The 22,521-nt window shown below is 38.8% G+C and overlaps 1 protein-coding gene across 2 annotated transcripts in view; it reads left to right on the forward strand.

Annotated features, from left to right (window-relative positions):
• The first annotated feature begins 6,506 nt into the window (after positions 1–6,506).
• vwc2 (von Willebrand factor C domain containing 2) overlaps positions 6,507–22,521 on the forward strand; it is a 58,586-nt gene continuing 42,571 nt past the window's right edge. For both annotated transcript variants that reach the window (XM_028468711.1, XM_028468713.1), the window contains exon 1: positions 6,507–6,704. The gene's annotated coding sequence lies outside the window, so the exon portion shown is untranslated. The remainder of the gene's footprint in view (positions 6,705–22,521) is intronic.

A 22,521-nucleotide genomic window follows, 5' to 3' on the forward strand; every position in this document is an offset into this window, starting at 1 on the left:
ATATTTCTGACTGATTTTTATGATGCCAAAATGCAAACACTGACTCTGGGGTTTAATTGTATACATCACGCATTACTGCTTGGCTCAATAAATAGGCTCTATCTCAGAATAATGAAGCCGTTTAATATATTACGCTTCAAAGAAAACAGCCATTGTATTATACCTAAAAGACTGTGTGAGAAGGAATGTGCAAACCTACCCATGATGCTTGACTTCCTGCAGTTTTATCTTTATGTTTTTCTTTTCCTTGACCAGACAATGTGCCTCTGTGGCCTGCTTATGGAAAACATTGCAACACAGCAAAAGGGTTCATTAACAGCAGAGCCGGCTTTAGGTCATTCTGGGCCCTAGGCAAGAGTGGACCCCAAATAAAAATAGATAATATCTGTTTTTTATTTAAGTCTATACACAGTGTGTACACATTAATATTCATCCTAAATATCAAGATAAAATGATGCAATTCTGCAACACAACAAACCATTGAAAAAAAAAAATACAACCAAGTTTAAAAATTAGAATTATACACTATACAATAAAACACCTCCAGGTATAGTGCAAATGTCCTGAAGGAACAACAACAACAACAACAACAACAATGATGCAAAACCCAAAAGCAATGCAAAACAGTGCAATCAAAAGCAAAAATAAAATATAAAAGTTTCAGTGCAAGGAAATATCTACTTTCCTGTTTGGTTTTACTAGTCAGAAACAAAAATCTTAAAACCAAAGAACACAATGTGCAAACAACACAATAGAATTTTATAGAATAGAACAAGAATTAAAATAAAATAAATACAAATATGCATAAATATGGGCAGAAGATCAGCTGCTATAGTTGCAGATTTTTTATATTAATATTTAATGAAGAGAAAACATGTACAATGATTTTAAATGGTGTGTTTCACGTTTATTATACCTTTTAAAATTATTATTATTATTTGGGAGTGGGTGCAATTTGGCGCCCCTCCAGCAGATACAGCCCTAGGCAGCCGCCTGTGTTGCCTGTCGGGAAGGCCGGCCCTGATTAACAGCATAGAGAGGGCTTGGAAGGTGAACAGTAGGGGTGTCAAGCTAATTTTAGTTTAGGGGCCAAATACGGAGCAGTTTATCTTAAGTGGGCCTCAGATTTTAGGCAGGAAAATTAGTAATTCAACCATTATTGTGCTCTAGTTTGCACTTTCAAGTATAAATAAATTAAAAATTATGTACGGCATGATAATATCAAAGCAATAAGTGACAGATATCAACTCTTGCAGGATCTTCACTTTCAATTTATTTGATTTTGTGGCAAATTTATATGTAATTTGGGAAAATTTTGTGTAATAATTTGAAGAAAATTGTTGCATTTTGGGAAAATTGATAGTTCTTTTAATAATTTGAGATTGAAAATGACTGCCATCATGTGATATAAGCATGAGGAAAATGTGAGCCCTGCTAATATTGTGGAGTTTTGTATTTGTGTATCATTTTGGAGATATCTACAACCGAATGAATTGTTAATTTATACAATGATTCTTTACTTGCTGCTGCAAAGTTGATTTGGCCCTCAGGCCTTGAGTTTGACACGTGTGGTGTACAGAAACACTTCTGCATAAACTCATATAGAGTGGTACAGATGCACTTTGTTGATAGAGAAGGCCGCAGAGCTCCTGGCTCAAACAATATGTTTCCTTTTGCACTGAGCAGGAACAAAAGACATGCATACATCTGAGCTATAACCTGATAGTAAATATTCAACACAAGCTATAATCAAATTGTCACGGGTCCCAGAAAGAGCAAGTTTTAACCTCCAGGTGTCTGCTCGAGCTTGCCACTAATGGGCTGGCGGCACAGCTGCATCTGTTGGTTTTTCGGTGGGACCTCTTTACCCCACCATCCTCAGTAAGTCATGCTTCACCTCATCTCTGGGTTTGAAACCCAAAGGGTGGGCACTATTGTTCCATCTGAACTGTAGACTTTGGTTAGCGAGCCCTTTACACAGCCTGGCTGGAAAAACTGAAGTGGACCTAATCAATAGTTAATGGGGGCAGAAATGTAATGACAGTGAACGAGGACATTTTAACCCCAGGGAAGGTGTGGCTGTAGAGAATGGTGCTGCGTGTATGATGATGTGTGTGTCCAGGGCAGTTAGGAGTTCAGTGCCAGCTTGTAATGCTATAATAATGATTTCCTTTTGCAAACTGACAGGAGTGAGGAAAAGAGCAATTTGAAATTGTGCAGTTTTAAAATGCATTATATTTAATCAAATTATGGTCAAAACAATTGTCTTTTAGGTGCATATTGATCACTGAGTTTGGTGTAACGTGTCCAACGTGTATTTTTTCACTCTCCTTAGATGTTTTTCCCTGTAAATATTTCCACAACGTGTCAACTTGTCATCTTACATCTAGACATAATATCTAGAAATACAAAACCTTCTCATCTTTTCCAGTACTGATGCAATATATCTGTGGCTTTATTACAAAGGCTGTGTGGATTTGCTGTGATATGAGTTTATATAATCCATATATTTTTCTAGGATATTATTCTGTGTGTTGAGTTTATTCGGGGATCATCCACCCTAATTCTATTTTGTTATCATCACCTTAACTCCATGGGTCGTCGCTTGTTTTCACAGACCTTGACACTGACCGTATTAGGTTCAGGTTTAAATTCTACCCCAAAGAAGAGAAAAGGTTGAAAAGCAATGAATTAATTATCACAAGTTCTAGGACAGATATTTAATTCCGTCAGTTGGGTCGACAAAGAACAGAAATAAAATATCCCTAAAGGTAAATCCAAGGGGGATAGTGAAAGTGCAGCCAAAAATCCTTTTGAGTTAAAGAACATAGGGTGCTGTACATAAAACAATAATGATGGCTTAATATTTAAAAATAGTGGATTTAGCTGAATGAACAGCTCACAATCAAATACCATCTCGACTTCTACCGGTATACTAGTTTGTTCGATCGTTCGTTCAATCGTTCGTTCGTTCCTTCGTTCATTCGTGGGCTAACTCCAGTAAACAACACAATGAACATATTATTGGACTTTTGGAAGAAACCAGTCCCTAAGAAACCCAGTAAGCATGGGGAGAACATGCAAACTTCTTGCATTGACAGTCACTAGGAGGTTGCATATGTAAACTGCTTTTTGACTGATTTTCTCCTCCCAGCTTCACACTTGGGGACAACAAACATTCCTCTTTAAGCTTGAAACAGGTTGGCACTGTGTGCTTTTCACAAAGCTCAGACAGAGGGTATGTCAACAAATGTTCGCTATGCTGCACTGCAGTTCTCTTGAGAGTTTACGTCAATGAGGATTTGTTATTGACCCTCCCTTTGTACAAGGACAAAGTTCTCTGGTTTCTTAAAATATATATTGCCATTTGTTCACTTCTAATTATGTTTTCAAGATGAGAAACCAGAGAAAAATCCACACAAGCACAGAAAAAACATGCAAACTCCATAGCCTGAGAGAAAGGTCCGCTGGTCTGCCTCTGGAAATGAACCAGTAAACAGTGTTATTGCCCAATGCTTCCCAACCTTTTCTGTTGCGTGTACCCCTCAGCCTCTCCTCAAATGAAAAGTACCTCCTTCACTCAATTACTAACCCCTTATTTTATTTAGAACTCTTTTCTGCAGCAGAGCAACATGCTTAACGAGGTCAACTTATACAGTTTTCTCTGATTAGGAACCGATTTATTGCCATTTCCATTCAATTTGAACCTGTTTACCCCGTAACATCCCACAAACAAATATAATCGTCTTGGGAGATGCTACTAGTAAAACTAAGCATTAAACCTTTTCCTAATGTGCATTCATACATATATTTACTTAAATATTTGGTAGTTTGATAATCCTCAACATGTTAGGAAGGATTTTGTAGGACGCCATTTTGAACTGGGGGAAAACAATCTGTCCGCCTCCTGTTTGTCCGATGACAAAAACGTTTTTAATTCAATACAGTAGTGATTTATTTATATCCCGTTATGGCAACAAATATCAAGAAACACTGCCAGAAGAGACCAGGGGACGATATAATGATTAGTTATCAGTACTAGGGGTATCTGAGTGTCCATATAAAGTCCGATGAACAATGCAAAACATTGGCCCAATTTCACCTACCCAGATCTTTACAATTACCCAATAAATGAACCCTGTGGAGTACCCGCACGGTAAAAATCCTGCGGTAAAATCCTCACATGCCATTAATTAATCACAGTGTACTTTATAACGGAGCTACAATGGATATAAATACAACATATTGGGATCTCAAAAGAAAACTAAAGCCAAAGAGATACCCCTAAAATTCTGAATCTTAATTTCAGATCTTAACTGTTCACTTACCAGGTTATGAAATGTAGAGAGCACACGTAGGAATGGGACATTTTTGGAGACCAGTTTTTACCCATCGTTTTTTTTTTCTTTTAGGATGATATGAAAAATGATATGTGTATTACAAGTTTAAGTTTTGGATTTGAAAATAAGGGAAATTTTCAGGCGACCACTACGATGCGAACCACCCGCCCAACCAAGCTCCAGTATCCCTTATATTAAGATATGTGTACAAGAAATCTAAAATACCCACTTGTCGGACCACTTACTAAATACAATTATGTGATTATAATTTGAAATGCTGTGAACATTCCTACTTGGGCTGGGCAATATGGACCAAAACTCATATCTCATATATTTTCTCAAAATGGTGATATACGATATAAATCTAGATAATTTTATCAAATAAAGTCTGACCAGAAAGACAATTCTGGGTTAAATTGGCTGATGCAAAATGCTACACAGGGACATTTATTAACTAACCGCTGCACAATATGTGCACTCAGAAATCCATGTAACTGAGCTTTACATGTAGTTCTGAGAAGCCCAGCCCTAATTCCTAAATTATAAAACAGCCTAAAGAAAAATTTAAACGCGTATATGAAGCACATTTGTTTATTTAATATACTTACAATTTATATACAAGTCAACACGTTGCATATTTACTGTTAATTTCACATTGATTGTCTTTAAGTTAGACATTAACATTTTATTTTTACTATATATTTTATTATAATTTCTCATGCTCACTCATGTGGTTCTCTGTATTCACTAGTGACTTATTAGACACATTTATTACAGACTTTACATCCTTTAACATTTTATAAAGCAGTTTATATTTGTGGAGCTTGTGATTGGCTGGTTTTTCATGGTGACTTACGTGGTTCCTTTCGCTGTGGTAAACATTAAAATCTCAGTTATTAATCTAACAGAACGTGTAACTGTGTCCCATCCTACTGCTCTTTAGGAAAATAAACTCTCTGTCACAGTTTACAACGTATTTACACGAGTTCTTTGTTTTTTTTTTTTGCCAGAACGTCTTCATTCATCATCTCTCTTCTGAGTTGTTTCCCGGTTTGTTTCCGCAGCTGTCGGCACTAATCTCGCGAGGCTAGTGACGGTGTTCAGTTTAGTAAGGCACCTTTTAATTATTATTACATTAAAATACGCGATATTTAAATAAAATACTAATACGGGAAGATGGCGGGAATGAGGGGTATATACGGGAGTTTCCCGGCTAAAACGGGATATTTTACAGGTATGGTATTATTTTTTACATTGGACGAACAGCCAAATACCCAACTGCCCTTCAGCATGATGAAACCTTTTCTGTTACAACGGGAGTCAATAAGTTGTTAACGTTGTTTTACCCCAAAACAAATATGGCGACTGGCGTTGCTAGGCAGAAACATCAGAACATACCCGAGTGCCCGACTTCCCTGACCACTTCAGGGCCCCTCAAATAGTGGACGCTTTTAAGAAAAGACTTTAAACTCACCTTTTTACGCAAGCTTATTTTAACAGTTAATGCCTCTTTTTAGTCCTGTCTCTTTTTTAACAGTAAATGCTTGTTTTTAGTCCTGTCTTTTGATACATGTTGTGTTGTATTATTTTAATCTTGTAGCACTTTGAGATTTGGTATCAAATGTAAAATGTATTATAATTATTATTCCCTAATACCCCTTAAAAGGACACGTACCCCAGGTTGGGAACCACTGTAAGGTGAAAAAAGGGAAGTGAACACAAACAAAGCTAAAGTCATTGTGCACTGTTGGATATTCATTGACTCTGAGCTTGCAGTGTATATGAAGCATCCAACCATGGTGTCTTACTTTGAGCTGATCTATGGACCAATGCAGGTACACCATGAGCAGGTCGCCAGTCCATCATAGAGCCATGTAAAGACAGTTGTATGTCACCTCAGTGCAGTGTGAATAAATCCTGTCATTTACCTTTAACAGTGAAGGTACACATTAATATGAGTTGATTAGTTTAGGGCGTTAATTACAGCTGTGTATGAACCCAGTTAACCGACCCTAAAAGCACCCAATGGGCGCCTAATTAACCATCTCTGCTGCTTGTCGTTATTACTATTATTTCAAATGCGCCCCCTCGTGGCCAATCACATCTGTTGTCGTCCGCTCGCGCTGGGCTCTGTCACACACTCACGCGGTCAGTCCTCGCGCTCTCTCCACAGCTGAGGATCGGAGCGCTCGCGCTCTGTCACTCTCGCTGACTGTGAGTAAAGTTGGATCCGCGGACCTGTGAGTGTCCTCCGGGGGAAGCTGTGCCTCTGACCCGCTCCACAACGACACTTTCCGTCATTTGTTGCTGTCTTTGCTGCGCTGTGTTGGAGAGGCAGCGCGCACGCGGACAAAGGGATCTCAGGTGAATTGAGTCAATCCTGTTGCTTTTAGGTGCAGCTCATTTTGTCAGATTATTATTATTATTATTATTATTATTATTATTATTATTATTATTTATTTTCTTTTTTTTATTTGGTGCATGCTAGTGCACTACTTGTTTTGACAACTTAGTACTGATGCTGTTATGTCGTTTGCGTGTTTTGCATTGATTGGAGGATGACCAATAAACAGCATCCATGACAACATTCGATGCAAAGACTCAGAGAGGTGTATTGGTCATTGATAACACCTGTAGAGACTGTGTTTGTATATTCATGTGAACCAAGTGGCTTTACACACCAGTCAATTACAATCCATCCCAGTGACATGTTTGAACAAACTATGATGATGATGGGGTATCTTTCACATGTGTGTTGAATCATATCTGCCTGTCCATGGATGGATGCTGCGGGCAGATTTATTCATGTCTTTATTGAAATGTCACTCCTGCTCTAGGAAAGTCAAGCAGGCTGTTCACCCATCATTGTCACATCACAGCCACCCTGATTTTCCTTTTCATGGGAGTAGAAAGACATGATGCTGATGTAAGACAGACAGCCCTTCTGGCTCACAGGGTTTCCTGGCAGGCTCTTTGCACGGGCTAACATTCACCTTGTTCCCAATGCACATTATCCTAAAACTATATGACAGTTTTGCAAGGGCTGTTGGTTTTTTGCATTGCGTGTTCAAGGCAAACTTTCCTTTGATTTGGGTCACTCTTGAGATTTACAGTCATTGGATAAAATTCAATTAGACAAGCCTGCAGCAATCTTTACTCACTGGTGGATGGTTGAATACTCTTGAATCCTTTTTTTCTTCTTCTCTCGCTCTAATTGGATTTCATCATTTCACCCTGTTTATGTGTGTAACAAGTCTTAACAAAAAAACCCTATCATTAATTCGATACTTCCTCAGTCCTGTCAGATCTCACTATAGCAATCACTGGCTGAAGATTTAAAAAAAAAAAAAAAAAAAAAATCTTTATCATAATCTTAAGAATACAAAACATTTTTCCTTCTATGTGGTGCTGCTGATTCGGTGTTATGAGGAGAATCTGCAGTATGCAATCAATGAAGTGCACACAGCGGTGAAGGCATATTGTCTCCATATTAATTCCAACCCAAGGAGACAGCTTTTTCTCTCAATAACATGCACGTCGACATGGGCAAGAGCTTCATTCTGTTAGGCACCAGAATGTGACGTGTGCGGGTTTTTCCATTTTCCTTATCAGAACAACATTGTCTACAAACACTAGCCCAGCCTAGAATGAACTTACATCAAACCAGGAGAACTTGCATCATTAGACTAGTCTTGGCAAAATTAGAAACACTTTTTCACAGCTCAGTAAAATATCCCACTATCTACGTATATAATGTAACATGCACTTCTAAGGTTTACATAGGTTTGCTGGAGCCTATAACTCGGGCCAAGACAGGTTGTACCTAGACTAGTTTAGGATTCCAGTCACAAATTGAAACAAATATGTTAATGTTAGGACGCATTGGTTTTCCGAAAATAGGACATTTTAACTGAAAGGAGGATAAATCCAACAAATTATACGAACAAATACAAACTAACTAACTAACCAACCAGAAGAGATGCATTTGGGGCCATTATTGAAACAAAACTATTTGTGTGTGTGTGTTTTTGTGTAGAATTACAATTTGTAAAAAAAGTTGTTGGTGCGTAATCAATTCTGCGCATCCGAAACTGTGGCTCTCTTGGCGGTAGAGGCCAAATTGGGCATACGGTAGGCGAAACGCACACTTTTTGGAAACTGTAAAAAAAACCTATTAAAAAGGAGATGGGGTAGCCCCGGTAGAGCAGGGGTGTCAAACTTATTTTAGTTCAAGGGCCAAACACAAGTTAGTTTTGATTTTGAGTGAGCTGCAGATTTTAGGCAGAAAAACGAGCAATTTCAACATTAATTTTCCCAAGTTTGTACACAAATTATGTGATATAATATCTGGAAAAAAATGTCCTTTGAACAATTTAAAATTTAAAATGACCGGAGAAACAATGACTGTGAAACAAGTTCTGATGAACTACAGCCGGGCCCGTGGAACGTCTCCGCGCCAAATAGCACGTACCATGTTCCCGAGAATTCAGTCAAATGACTCGGTTCCACCAAGTAAAACACATGAAATTGTGCGACGTAAAATTGTAATCTACGTTGAATTGCCTTTGAAACGATATATCACATGACTATGTTTTCATAAATTTAGAAATTACCGAAAAATACGACACAAGACTTTGACGGTCTAAACAAGGTGAGGAAGGGGAGCAGTGAGTCTGAAGCATTAATGATCTATGGTCATATCCATATATCCATCTCTGTGTGCAGAGAACCTCTTTTTATCTCTTTCTCTCTCTCTTCTCTCTCTCTCTCACACACACATACACACACACACAACTGGAGCCTTTTGTTAATCTCCGCTGTGTTTTCTGTCCACATTTACTGCAGCTATGATCTCTGCGTGTGTGTTTGCACCTCCTTCTCAGTTTCAGATTTCATGAATCGCATTGCTCTCCCTGCATAACTTTATTTGCATCTCCCCCCATCATATTTTTGCTCCCCCTGGGAGAGCCGCCTACGATACATATTCATTGGAGGGAAATGCGCGAAATAGAATGAGGCCGCATTCTGGCACGCTGAAGACGCACAGTCCTGATTCCCTGGATGTAGCCTGGTATAGGCAGGAGTTAGGTCATCCAACAAACAGACAGTATCCAAAAAAAGTAAAACAAAAAGATTGGCAATGGAGACAGCACTTACTCACCAAACACACACATTGGAAAGACTGGGAGTGTAACAAATACAGGAGTCCTGATCCACAAACAGGAATGAGGCTTAAGCACACGGAAAAGTAAAGACATAACTGACACATTACTGACCAACAAAACACAAAAGTACAAAAGACGATTGAATTAAAGTCAGGAGTTTGAACCATTTCATTTCATGACTGACTATATTAAAATAATTAATTTAACAGACTCAGATCATCATAACACTGGAAGTAGAAAAACAGAACCCACAATGCTTAGCAGGAAATCCCCAGAACATATACAAAAGTAAACCAAATAGATAACGTATACATTTATTAATCAAACTTAAAATATATTCCACTCACCCAAGAAAAACCAGAGGTCATGACAGATGAGCTGTAGTTACAGAGACACTGCCTTTTCTGAGTTGGAAATTCAACCTGTGACAAAAGAATAGGGAAACATAAAAGTGTTAAAATATAACCTAAAATGAACTACATCAGAAAATCTATCTTTATCATTCTAAGACTTTTCAAAGTAACAAAACTCAGATAGTTTTTTTCCAATAATGTTAGTGTTTTCTCATAAACCGCATGGCCCACTAACACTTTTTAAAGAATGCTGGTTGGTTAATACTTGTGCTTTATTCACCTTTAATTAATTAATATAAAAATAACCCAAGAGACCAAGAGAGAACATTTTTTTTTTTTTGTCACCTCAATATTTTTTCAAGTAACTAATGTAAACAAACATGCTAACGAGGACTGGGCGATATGGACCAAAACTCATATCTTGATATTTTTTTCCTTAAAATGGCGATATACGATATAAATCTCTTTTTACATCAAATAAAGTCTGACCAGAAATATTATTCTATGGTAACTTTGATGATGCCACACAGGCACATTTATTAACAAACAGCTGCACAATATAGACGAGATATAGACATTGTGGTATACTTTGTTGGGCGGGGCTTAGCCTGGTGGCAAAACCACAATTGTCATTTTTTTTTTCTGAGCATGAGTGTCCGCTGGAATCCTATAAAACTGTAATTTTTGTCCACTAACATTATTCCTCCTATTCTCGCACCCAAACTCACAAGACAACATTCTAAAGCTGTAACCTTACTAGCCTCCACAGTCTTTAGCCAGCAGCGTTTCCTGATTTTGCCTCCAGCTAAAATTGTGACGTTACTCATGACGTGGGCCATTAAGGGGTCTATGTGCCAGTTTAGTCTTTTTACTCTAAGGACAGCACGTGTGAGTGAGTTCTGTAGTGTGGCTTGTTTGGAAGAAAGTTTAGGTTAGGACATACTCAGTAATTTATCTTACTGAGCTGTTCTGAGAAGTAGTAAAAGCATCGACCCCTAAAACAAGTGTCTTAAACAAAATAAGCTATAAAATAACAGGCAATATTGTAATTATCTATATCAGCAAAATAGAAAACACGATATATCTTAAATCATGATCTATCACCCAGCTCTAATGCTAACATGCTAGCCCCACTCAGAGAGAGCTGAGCCCACCCAGGGATGGTGCTGCTTCTATTCCGGGTCCTTCTGGCCAGGGGTCCAGTCCCTGCTGGCTCTGGCCGTCTGCTGGGTGTGTTCCTTGGCTCCTGCGCGAGGGTCTCGGGTGGGGGGCTTTCTGGGCCTTCCCTTTGGGGGGTTGGGTGAGGGGGTGTGGGTGTAGGTGTGGGGGTGGATGTTGACGGGGGTCTTGGGGTTGGGAGTTGGGGTTGGTGGCGGGGTGCGCTGGGTCCTCGGCTGCTTGGGGCTTTCTTTGGTGTGTATATGGGGGGCGGTGGCTTCCTCTCGGCTTGGGATCTTGGGGGCATCTGGGGGGATGCTCGGCCGGGGGTGGTGGCCTAGGGCTCCTTGGCCCCCGCTGTTTCTGCTGGCCTGGCTGCATCTTCAGTTCCGGGGGCAGTGCTTGGGTTTGCAGTAGCGGTTCTTGCACATACATTGGTCTACGATGCACTGGCATGCCTTGGGCTTTGGGATAAAACTCGTACTGGGCCTAACTTTAGACAAGCTGATCCCAAATACCTGTTTTAGGTATTACCACTCACTCCTTCCCTCTGCCCACAGCCACCACCATTATAGTTAAGCTTCATGCTTGTCACCAGACTGGATTGAGTACATAACACAATAAGCACAATTATACACAACTACAACTTCACATCTCACGCTCACTTTACAATAACCAACTCTTCCCCACTCTTTCATTTTCTACCTTGAATCACTCCTTCCTGCCCCCCCCCACCCCTTCATCCAGGTGTAACACTTCCCTCTCTATTTATATTCTCCCTTTAATAAAATATTTATTACCCTTCCTTAGGGAGGGCTGGTGATGGTCACAATTATGAAATTCTATATATATATATATATATATATGTATATTATTTTTTTTAATTATGATTTTTTCGTTATTTATTTTTTTTTATAGCAAAGGGCGCTATTTATTTACAATTTGAAATTCAGGAAGCATTTTGGCTTCCCCAAGACAAAATGTCAAAGAAAGAACATGTGAAATCCAAGGTAAGAGGGGCACAGAGAAACTAGAGAGAGAATGAAAGCCATAGTTTGTTTATTTCTATTATTTCTTTGATATGGGATTTGTTTTAAAGTCCAATTGTTAAGGCACAAAATACATTTTCAGTCACACTTTTAAGAAGAAAAGGAACTATTATGCAGTTTTGCATAGTTTACTGGAGAGGCAGAATTTAAATGAATAGGCTTCTTCTTCATTTGTTCTATTTATTTATTCATTCTTAGTTAAATTGCATTGTTTTGCATAGTTTATCAAGGGATTCTTTTGACAATAAAAGATAAAAAAAATAGTATAGTATTTTTATTTTTATTTTTGAAGAAAAAAAAATCCAGTCCTCATTTGTCTATAGTCTCATTTTGTAAAAGAAATCGTAAGAGAATCTTATCGTGAACCCAGTATTGAGAATAGAGAGGGTGTTTTGAGGGGGGCGAGCCATAACATGACTGCCAGCCCTACTGTTCTTAGTCAATCCCTTGTCAATTCGATCAGTAATCCAATTGTAGGGATGTCCCGATACAACTTTTTCACTTCCGATATGAAACCAATATTGCAGCCTTGCGTATCGGTCGATACCGATATTGATCCGATACGATATCAGCACGAATCATACATACTTTTATTACTTATTTTGTAGTGTGGAATGTTAGAAAAGGCTTGATTAAGTGTTACTCAAACAGAGAACAATAGTCAGCAACAGTAGGCTACTTTGTTGGAGTGTGAACCACGATCAATTATAGATAGAAGTGCTCGAGTGGAAAATTTTATCGGAGAGCTTATATCGGTGATTTTAGATGCAGTCCGATAAAATCCGATATTCGTTTTCTGACTGATATTGATATCGGATATAGGTCCGATATCAATATCGGATCGGGACACCTCTATCCAATAGTGTGGTCATTTCCTGTGAAACAAACTATCCACTCCTCTTAAAGTTCCATGGTGAAATCCATCTGAGAGCGTTTGGCTCCTCTCGCCTAAACCTCAGTTTGCAGTACGTGAGCGACCGACTGTGATTGGTTAGATTTGCAATGTATCGCTATATCAGTTGATAAATCTAGGTCATTCCATCCATGGAAAGTTAGGGCAGACTAATAATGCTATATTTTAACCGTACCTCTCAGCAATAACAGTCTAATATGAATTTGTTTAAGTCCAGCCTTTTAATATGTCTGTGTGTGTGGCTGCTGAAATAAGGCTGTTGGAGGAGTGCAGCGATCAAAAGCAGGAGTGATGAGTATAAAAGGAAAGTAGAAATAAAATTTCTTTTTAAAAAAACACCTGGAAATTAATTACATATTGTTTAAAATGCCTCGTGGCTAAGGCTGTCAGACCATAAACAAGTTAATGTACTTTAAAGAAGGTGTCCTATTAGAATAATTATATTTTTAAAAATAATTTTAGTCGTGTTACTTTTCAACTTATAGGAAAGTCTTTGTGCTGGTCATGTATGTTTGACATTCTTGCTTCAAAACAGACAGACAGACAGGCAGACAGACATTGTTTGGTTATTAGGCCAACACTGCCCGTACAAATATATACATATATGTCAACGTGACAGTCTGAACTGAATAAATGGTGGCTGATTTTCAGACATTTGCTTAAAGATTTTTGTTTTTGTGATTTAGATGAATATCAAACATTTGCCTGGGTGTAGAATATTCCTGGGGGTAATAATGCTGTCTTTGTACCTCTTTGTATTATCACATCATCAACCTCTTTGTTCTTTCTGGATGACATTAAAGAAGTAAACAAAACCAAGGGCAGCATTTTACTCTACTGACACCTACTGTCTTATTGATGCTGGGCCAATTCAATTTATATGAATGCTATCATCTAATCATTCAAGATGGGAGCCGAGACTGAATTCTCTTATCTGGCAGTTGTTGTTCTGTGTAATGAAACCCACAATCATTTATGAGTCATGAATCAATAGGACAAGAAGCATCATTGGAGTTTGAACTGAAGGCCAGCTCAGTGGTGCGTCTTAGTGGTCATTGGTCAACCAGTTTGTGTCTAGCTGATGCTGAAATGTGAAAGGGCTCAGCTGATATCACACATCATTAGAAAGCATTAATTCATGCAATGTTAGATGTAGACAGATCTTGCTTATTTTAGTGGAAACAATTCAATGTCCGACCACTTCATATAGGGCAGCCCCGCCCTACACCCAGAACATGCTGTACTTAGGGCATCATCTTCTATGTGGGGGCCCCATTTTGTACATATGCGCTTCGTGATTTATGGAGATTGATTTAACATTCACAGGAAGGTGATAAAAGAGAGCTGCAATGTGACTGCACATTCATTCATTGCACTGACCAATCAGAGGCGAGCACTTGCTGAGCGGCAGAACGTGAAGTTGTCGACATTCTTCAGGACAGTATGGACAGCTGAGGGAAAGTTATTAGACAATGTATCCTTGATTTCAAGAATGTCAAAAACACATTAGTTCACTAGTGAGCAGCAAAAACTCATCATATTATTATTATCTAGTCAATCATTGATTAAAGTCTCTAGTTAACCAGTGATACAAATATATGTTACTTGAAGACTGAAACATGCTCACTAGTTTAGGTCTTTTTTTGCACTTAGGTGAACCCAACTTGTTTACTAGTGAACTAGTAGAAATAAGATGTATCTACTAGTTAAGCCGTTTGCAGCAGCACTAATGAACTAGGGATGATTAAAGTGTGTACTAACTTACTTGTGTAGGGAAAATAAGGCACTAGTTAACTAGTTCCAGAAAAAAATAATGATAAGTTGGGAAAAGTGTGCACTGACTGAGGCTTCCTATTGGCTGCTCAGTTCAAAATGAAACATGACAACCAATGAAAACTCAGGATTTTAGTAATAGTTTGCTGTAAAAGGTGCACTTGCATGTTTAGTTCTATTTGTGACTCAGATTTGTTTTTGTTATTTCAAATTATTTCTATTCAATATTTATTAGGGATGCACCGAAATGAAAATTTGTGACCAAAGCCAAATAAAATATAAACGCATGGCTGAATACCGAATATCGAATGCGGTTGTTACGTTTTTCACAATTTTTTTTGATAGTGCATAAATAGCCCATAATACATTTTTAGACATGTTTTTTAAAGAAAGTAAATGTTTATTGAATATTCTGACATTTTTTAAATATTCCAGTAGCCTTAGCTTTTCAAAAAAAGCACAACAAAGTTTTTCATTTATATTAGCCTTTCAAACATAACAAAACATGCACTCCAAAAAAACCTAAGGTGCATCAAAGGGGAGGTATGATGAAAAAATCACTTTCTAATGGTTTTGCTACAGTGACATACATCCCTTTAGCCTCATTCAGAGGGACAAATTTGAAAAAGTTCTGTTTCCTCCCTCCCTTGTAATTCCACATTTTGTAAAAAGTCAGCTTTAAACGGGCGAGTTGGATTTTGCCCACTTTGGTAGGTGATGTCACCTAACATGCCTCCTAGAATGTAAGCTCCTCCCTCTCCAACTATTTAACAGCTGAAACAAACACTGCGGTTTAATATAGAATATATATTATACTTTATTGCCATATATGTAAACTACTGGATGCCCAAACTGCACTACTTTTTCCGCTGCTGATCGTGTTGGGAGTCACTGCTTGGAGCCACGGACCCATTGTTTACACACATCAGCTGTTAGCACTCCATGCTAATGCTACACCAGCCTATGCAGCAGGACCCAACATCGCTTGTAAACTGTGGAGGAAACGATGGGGATGTTTACGGATTCGAGGCTCACAGCGCTAACAACGGACTTGGTTGTTGAATTGGATGGCTTCCAACTGTTACGCGGTGACAGATGACAGAGAGTGGTGTTTGTGTGTGGAAAGGAGGAGCACACACTTTTCTGACTCATAATCACTGCACGTTGTTTGATTGCGTCACATGCTACTATACGGCCTTGCATTTAACTCACTAAACCAAGGGCCGAATGTGGCTTCTTTTACAATATTAGGCCGAATATATTCAGTTACCGATTATTTGGTGCATCCCTAACATTAAGTAGTCAATCATTGATTAAAGTCTCGAGTTAACCAGTGATACAATTATATGTTGCCGTATTTTTCGGACTATAAGGCACACTTAAAATCCTTTAATTTTCTCAAAAATCGACAGTGCGCCTTATAATCAGGTGCGCCTTATGTATGAAATGTTATTGTTAATGAGTTGAATAAAGTTTGACTTATCTGACTATTTTATTTCGCTTAATGCGTCTTAATAATAATAATAATATTAATAATAACAAACCGGTGTGCCTTATAATCCGGTGCGCCTTATAGCCTTATAAAGCTCACTAGCTAAAAAGGTTTAAGGTAGTGAATTAGTAAACGTGCTCACTAGTCAAAGTCTTTTTTTGCCCCTAGTGAACTAGGTGAACCCAACATGTTTACTAGTGAATTAGTAGAAGTAAGATGTATCTACTAGTTAAGCTGTTTGCAGCAGCACTAATCAACCAATTAAAACTCAGGATTTTGTTCTTATCCCCCCTGCTTCATTTGCTCTATAGTAATAGACACTTGCATGTTTATTTCTATTTGTGACTCAGATTTGTTTTTGTTAGTTCAGTTTGAAATGATTTCTATTTGTGACGGTCAAAGGGTTGACCTTTTATTTTGAAAGAACTTTCTGATAATTGTTTCCTTGTTCCTTCTTTGCAGGAGTTTGGGTGGGGTTTTGGTAATCAGGTCCACCTGTGGCTCTTTAAAAGGGCCTGATTGAGACCTGCTCTGTCTTTGCTCCACTCCTGCCGCGGCCCGCGGCCATCCATGCTGTTGTTAGTTTAGTTGATTTATCCACACAGCCACTCACTACACGCACTTCAACACTATTGTATTCATACTGATTTACACATCCACGTTATTTTTGTTCAATAATATATTGCTAAACCCTGTGCTTTTGTGTGGTCTCCCTTCTTTGTTGCTTCTCTTCAAGCCAGAGTGGTAACATATTCAATATTTATTTATTTATCTTTTAAATGTTGCTTATGTTTTTCATAGAGCCAAATTACTGTATCTGTACTTACAGGCAGTACATTATTTAATACTGGTAAGGGTTGTAAAGTTAAATGGATGTTGTTATATGATAATTTTGTACTATGATATATTAGGGGTGAGGTGAGTTGTGGGCCCCGGTATCCAAACTTGCTTAGGACCCCAGTTTGGTCAGGGGCAGCCCTGACTTCATAGTCATGAACACATTTCCTGTACATTAATAAAATGGTTACTAAAATCAATATGAGAAATATATTACAAAGTGAAGGCATGTTTTAAAGTTAGGCGTCATGTAAATTTCCCCTCTGGGGATCAATAAAGGTGTATTCTATTCTATTTTATAAGGAGTTGGTCAGAATCAGAATCAGAATCAACTTTATTGGCCAGGGGTGTATGAATACACACGAGGAATTTCTTTTGGTGACCTGTGCTCTCTCAGGTATTGTAACATTAAATAATAACAATCAACTAGAATAAAGAAAAATAAAGATAGGAGGTTTAGGCCACTATGGGTTTTGCATTTGATGTTTCAAATTTAGTTTTTGTTTTTCACTACTGTCATTATGTAGATGTAGTTAGAATGTAGCATGTATGCTTGTTAAAGGGCCCATGTTATGCTAAATTCACTTTTCTGTGCTTTAAACATCATAAAGGTGCTATTTGGGTTTCATACACATGCCCAAAGTGTTTTTTCATTGAGTCCCTCAATTGTTGGTTAGAGGATGATTTGCTCCTTTCTTACTGCAGGGTGAGCCCAAACACCTCGCTCCAATTTGATGACACGTTCCCACTTTGATAATGAATTTGATGCGGCACTGAGCTGGAGAAGCCGCGCCTCCAGGAAGCTCTCTGTCATGATTGACATGTAAACAGACATGCCGGCGAAGGTGAGCATTTCAGCGTCCTTCGCGCAGTGCTATGTATGTATTTTCTACAGTCTATGTATGTACCGGTGAACGCCCCGCCCCCACGCTCTGTCTATTGTTTATAAAGCAGCATGAGCTCGGCTATGGAGTGGGTGGGAGGAGGGCGGGTCGTCCTCTGGCCCTACGTCACTGTGCGGGGAGGAGGAAGTCAGTGTCCCGTCAATAGACACGCCCACTCATAAATATGCATAAGTAGGCCGCAAATCAGCCTATTTGTGTAGAGTTGCTCAGAAAGTGACTTTTCAGAGGCTAAAACTCTGGAAAACAGGCAAGTTTTTTAAAAATAAACCTCAAATACTATGTTTTTGTGGTTCTTAGAACTAATGGAGATGAGTGAGAAATATAAGCATGAAATGAAACCTTTAAGCTAAATATGTGGCTATCCTAGCATTTAGCACAGTGTAGTATAATCCCACCAACTAATGTAGAAGCAACTAAACAGAGTGACAATGGTGTCGTTTTTAATGAAAAGTAAAGTGATGAACTGTTGGCTTTACAGAGATAATTATTTGGAGCTGCCAAGTCTTAACTAGAGAGTTTGTTTACACTTAATGAGCTACCTTTGTGGTTATGAATGACGTGTCCAAATGTGTCACTCGTGTAAATGTAATTAACATGGTTTGCTTATGTATTGTCTAACATAGTCTTTAGTTTAAAGTTTAGTTTAGGTCTTTGATCAACTGCAGCATCTGTGTTACAGAGCTACTGAGTTTGGTTCTAAATTACTCTATAGAACCATTATGGCAATTTTAGTGCATAATAGGATCACCACACCCTAATTAACACCTATAATGTGTGTATGTGTTGGCGAGATTGCCCGCAACACAAGCACTTCTGCATAAAGAACAGATGCTGTATTGTGTCTGTTCCACCATTTGTTGTTGTGGTTGTTGTTTCCTCCACACTGCCAGAAAGTCTCTGCACTGATTTAAGCAAGAGCAGTCAAGCAAAGAAGAAAGTGGAATTCTTTGCAGAGCTGCAGGGCAAAGATAAATCCATGACCTTTCCATAAATGAATTATATGCGACGCTGTCACTAGATGAAAAAGTTTCTGGAACCAGAAGAGTGGCGAGAGTAGGAGTCTTTGTATTTTCACGGACATACATCAGTTGGTATTAGTTGTAATTGTTGTCCCCAATGCAGTGTTGTGAACAAAATGATGGAAAACAGTTATTAAAATTATGATTTTCATAGATATATAAATTTGGTGCAGAGAATGCATTTGTTTACATGAACAGGTTCTTTAAACATTGAACAAAGAACATTTTGAAGCACATGTGCACCAATCAGTTTGACTACTATCAGATAAACTGAATAAGACCAATTATCTTTTGTCACTACAGAATTTATTATGCAGCAAGTAAGCATTTTTCCCTCAAATATGTTTTTTTCTGGGACAGTATAATTGAAAATTACACTGCAGGAGTCAGAAACCATTAATAGCTGTGAGTCAGTAACAGTATCATGGAGGCTCATTGATGATCAACAGCTGGTTTATGTGAGCCAGCCCATCAGAAAAACAGCAGTAGCTTAAAATGCTGAAGATGGTAAAGTTGACTTTGAGACCCCGTCCACACGTAGCCGGGTATCTCCTAAAACAAATATTATTTTCTATGGTTTGGCCTGTCATCCACACGAAAACGCAGGATAAAGTCATTAAGAACGGGACTTTTGGAAAACTCCGACGAGAAGATTTGGGACAACTCCGATTTTGCGTTTGCGTGTGGACAGTTTTAAGATTCCAAATATCACGGGGACTGTGCTGGTGGTGTTGGTGTGGGGTAGCGGTGCCAGGTTGGGGGTGCTTGGGGGGGGACAGTGTTGTATCATGCGGGCCTATGCTTGGGCTGCTCGATTATAGAAAAAATATTAATCATGATTATTTTAGTCATAATTCAAATCACGATTATTCAAATGATTATTTATCCACCAAAAAGTTGTTTATTTTTTGTACATAAAAACATGAAATATATTCTTTAAACACGAATAAAATTCCTCAAACACTAAAATAAAAATCAAATGTTCACTTTTGCACAAAACAAAACACTTTTTGCACCTGATGTGTCTCTGCTCTAGGTCTTCATCATCAAACCCAAAGTGTTCCCATATCAGAGAATTTGACTTATCTTGCTTGTTTACCAAGTGTTTTTGCTCTGTTTCAAGACCACTAGCTACAACTTTCCTTGTGTTAGCCTGCAGGCTAGCTTTAGCCTGGGGAGGAGCTTGCATGTGCATGGATTAAACAACTCAAAGTTAGTATTAATAACATTTGTGTGCCAAGCTTTATTATTTGTAGATGTCTGAAATAGTGGGTTTGTTTATATATGTATGTGTTTTTTTTTTTAAATAATTTTTTCTTGATTATGTTGTTTTTGTAATAGTTGGGTGTAATAATCAAAATCGTAATCGACTTTTCATTAAATGAGCAGCCCGAGTGCTGGTCCTGGTGTGGGCGTGGGTTTCTCTGCTGTACATAAAGCTGCCAACAACAAAGTTGTTGTGGATTGCACATTTATGCAGTTTTGTGTTGATGGAATATTTTAATAAAAACGATGACGTAACTTTTTTTTAAAAAATCGAGGATGGTGGATATACGTTTATAAAAATACACAGCTACGTGTGGACAAACCTTAGGGACAGAATGCAAAGTGCTTTTTTTTGTTTCTTATTGGAATGCACTGCCACAGAACAGTCCTGATGCTATTGACCACAGCAAAATAGGCAGAAGAGCATAAGCCTCACTGACAAAGACATGCAAACACGTTTCAGTTCAATTCAGTGGTTCATAACTTTATTACAGTTCTATTATATGTGATTGCACATTTTCCTGTAAGAAGAATACAGTAGCAAGACTTTTTCCATAAAGGTTACTTTTTAGCCATTTTCTTTTGAAGTTTGGTGCTGAAAATCTTTCAGAAAAAGTTTGGGAACCACGGACTGGCGCCCTGTCCAGGGTGTACCCCCGCCCAGTGGCGGAGCTATAGGCGTGGGTCGGGAGGGCGGCACGCCCTCGGGTGCCCGGATAGGAGTAGGACTTCAGGGAGCCGGGCCCCTACCACGGCTCAGGGGAGATGGAATATAACTTGTGTCCAGGGTATGGGCACTCACCCATCATGCAGATTTATACAGGGGTTATATAAACCCATTTTGTGTGACGTATGCATATTAAATTAGGTGCATGCGCGTGCAGGCTTGGTGCAAAGGACTGCTGAGGCAATGGTGCACGGGAGCAGACGGAGCGTTATCACTGTCTGGATCCAGTAAAAAAGTGACCATTACCAGCTGTAAATGGACTGATATGCAGACATAGGACAGTGAGGAGTAGACTTAACGTAAAGATGGAAACTCATCCGTTGAATAATTCATCCTGCCGCTTATAAAACGTTAATTAACAGATATTTGAGGCGATACAACAATCATTTTGTAATATTTGTTTGGCTAAATTTTCATATTTTAGTGTTGGATATGCAGGACAACAAAGTTTGATCCATGTCATCCCTATGGCCACTTAATAATTCTAAATTACATGTGCTTCTAATTGATACAACAGCAGATACATCTTGGTGCAAGATGTATCTTCTCTTTTGGCAGGAAAAAAACGGGTGGGAGCGGGGGGGCTCCACACTATCATGTGGATGGTAATAATAGTTTGGCTCTTTGATGTAAATTTGCCAGAGGTACAAAGCAATAGTTTGGCGAGAAATTACAAACACTGTCAAATGACTTAACTGCTGTCAAACCTGTGCTGTCCATGATAGCATGCAGCCATTCAGTGCCCACGTCTTTTCAATTTAACCTGAACTGAAAATATTATGGAGTGAGTCTTTGATGTATTCTAGAGCTCAGCTAAATGTCAAATTCTGAAGGGATTTCTCACATTACAAATCACAGATATTAAAATATGGAATCCTAACCCAAAACAATGCCAGCGTCTAACAGGAAATATGCATAATTTAAGGTAAATACAAAACTGAATCGTCTAAATAATACATGAAAGCATGAAAACAATATTATGTATTATTAAAGCATTTCTCTCGATGCTAAAAGCTATTATCTGTAAAAAACAAAAACAAAAAAAAACAAACAAACAAATCATATAGGTTTGCACCATATAAGCCAAAAACTCACAAAAATAAACACAGACATGTACGCAGTCTAAAATATACTCCTTTAGTCATAAGCTAGGATTTGTAGACTGCACCAAATGTAAAATAATGTTGGGATTTCAACCACTTAGCCGAGCACACTCGTGTGCCCTGTGCAGCTAGAAATCATGAGCTCAGTCTCCGGCCGTGCTGCTCGGCGCGTCCCTGGGGTCCACTGTGCCGCGTGCCCGTCTGCGCCACCTAACCTCTCCGGTGGCCCGCCATGTGGACGGGCCGGGGTCACACCAGACAGGACTCCTAAATGAACACTTCACTCCCAGCTGGTCTGGCTCACTCACTCGGTGCACCACACATCCATACCCAACCCTTGGGGGGCTGGATGGTGGGGCTGGCGCCACCTGTGCTACTGAGTAGTGGCACGGGGGTGGCATTCCCACCTCAGTTTGCCCTA

Source organism: Gouania willdenowi, chromosome 15 (genome assembly GCF_900634775.1).
Source record: "Gouania willdenowi chromosome 15, fGouWil2.1, whole genome shotgun sequence".
Lineage (NCBI taxonomy): Eukaryota > Metazoa > Chordata > Actinopteri > Blenniiformes > Gobiesocidae > Gouania > Gouania willdenowi.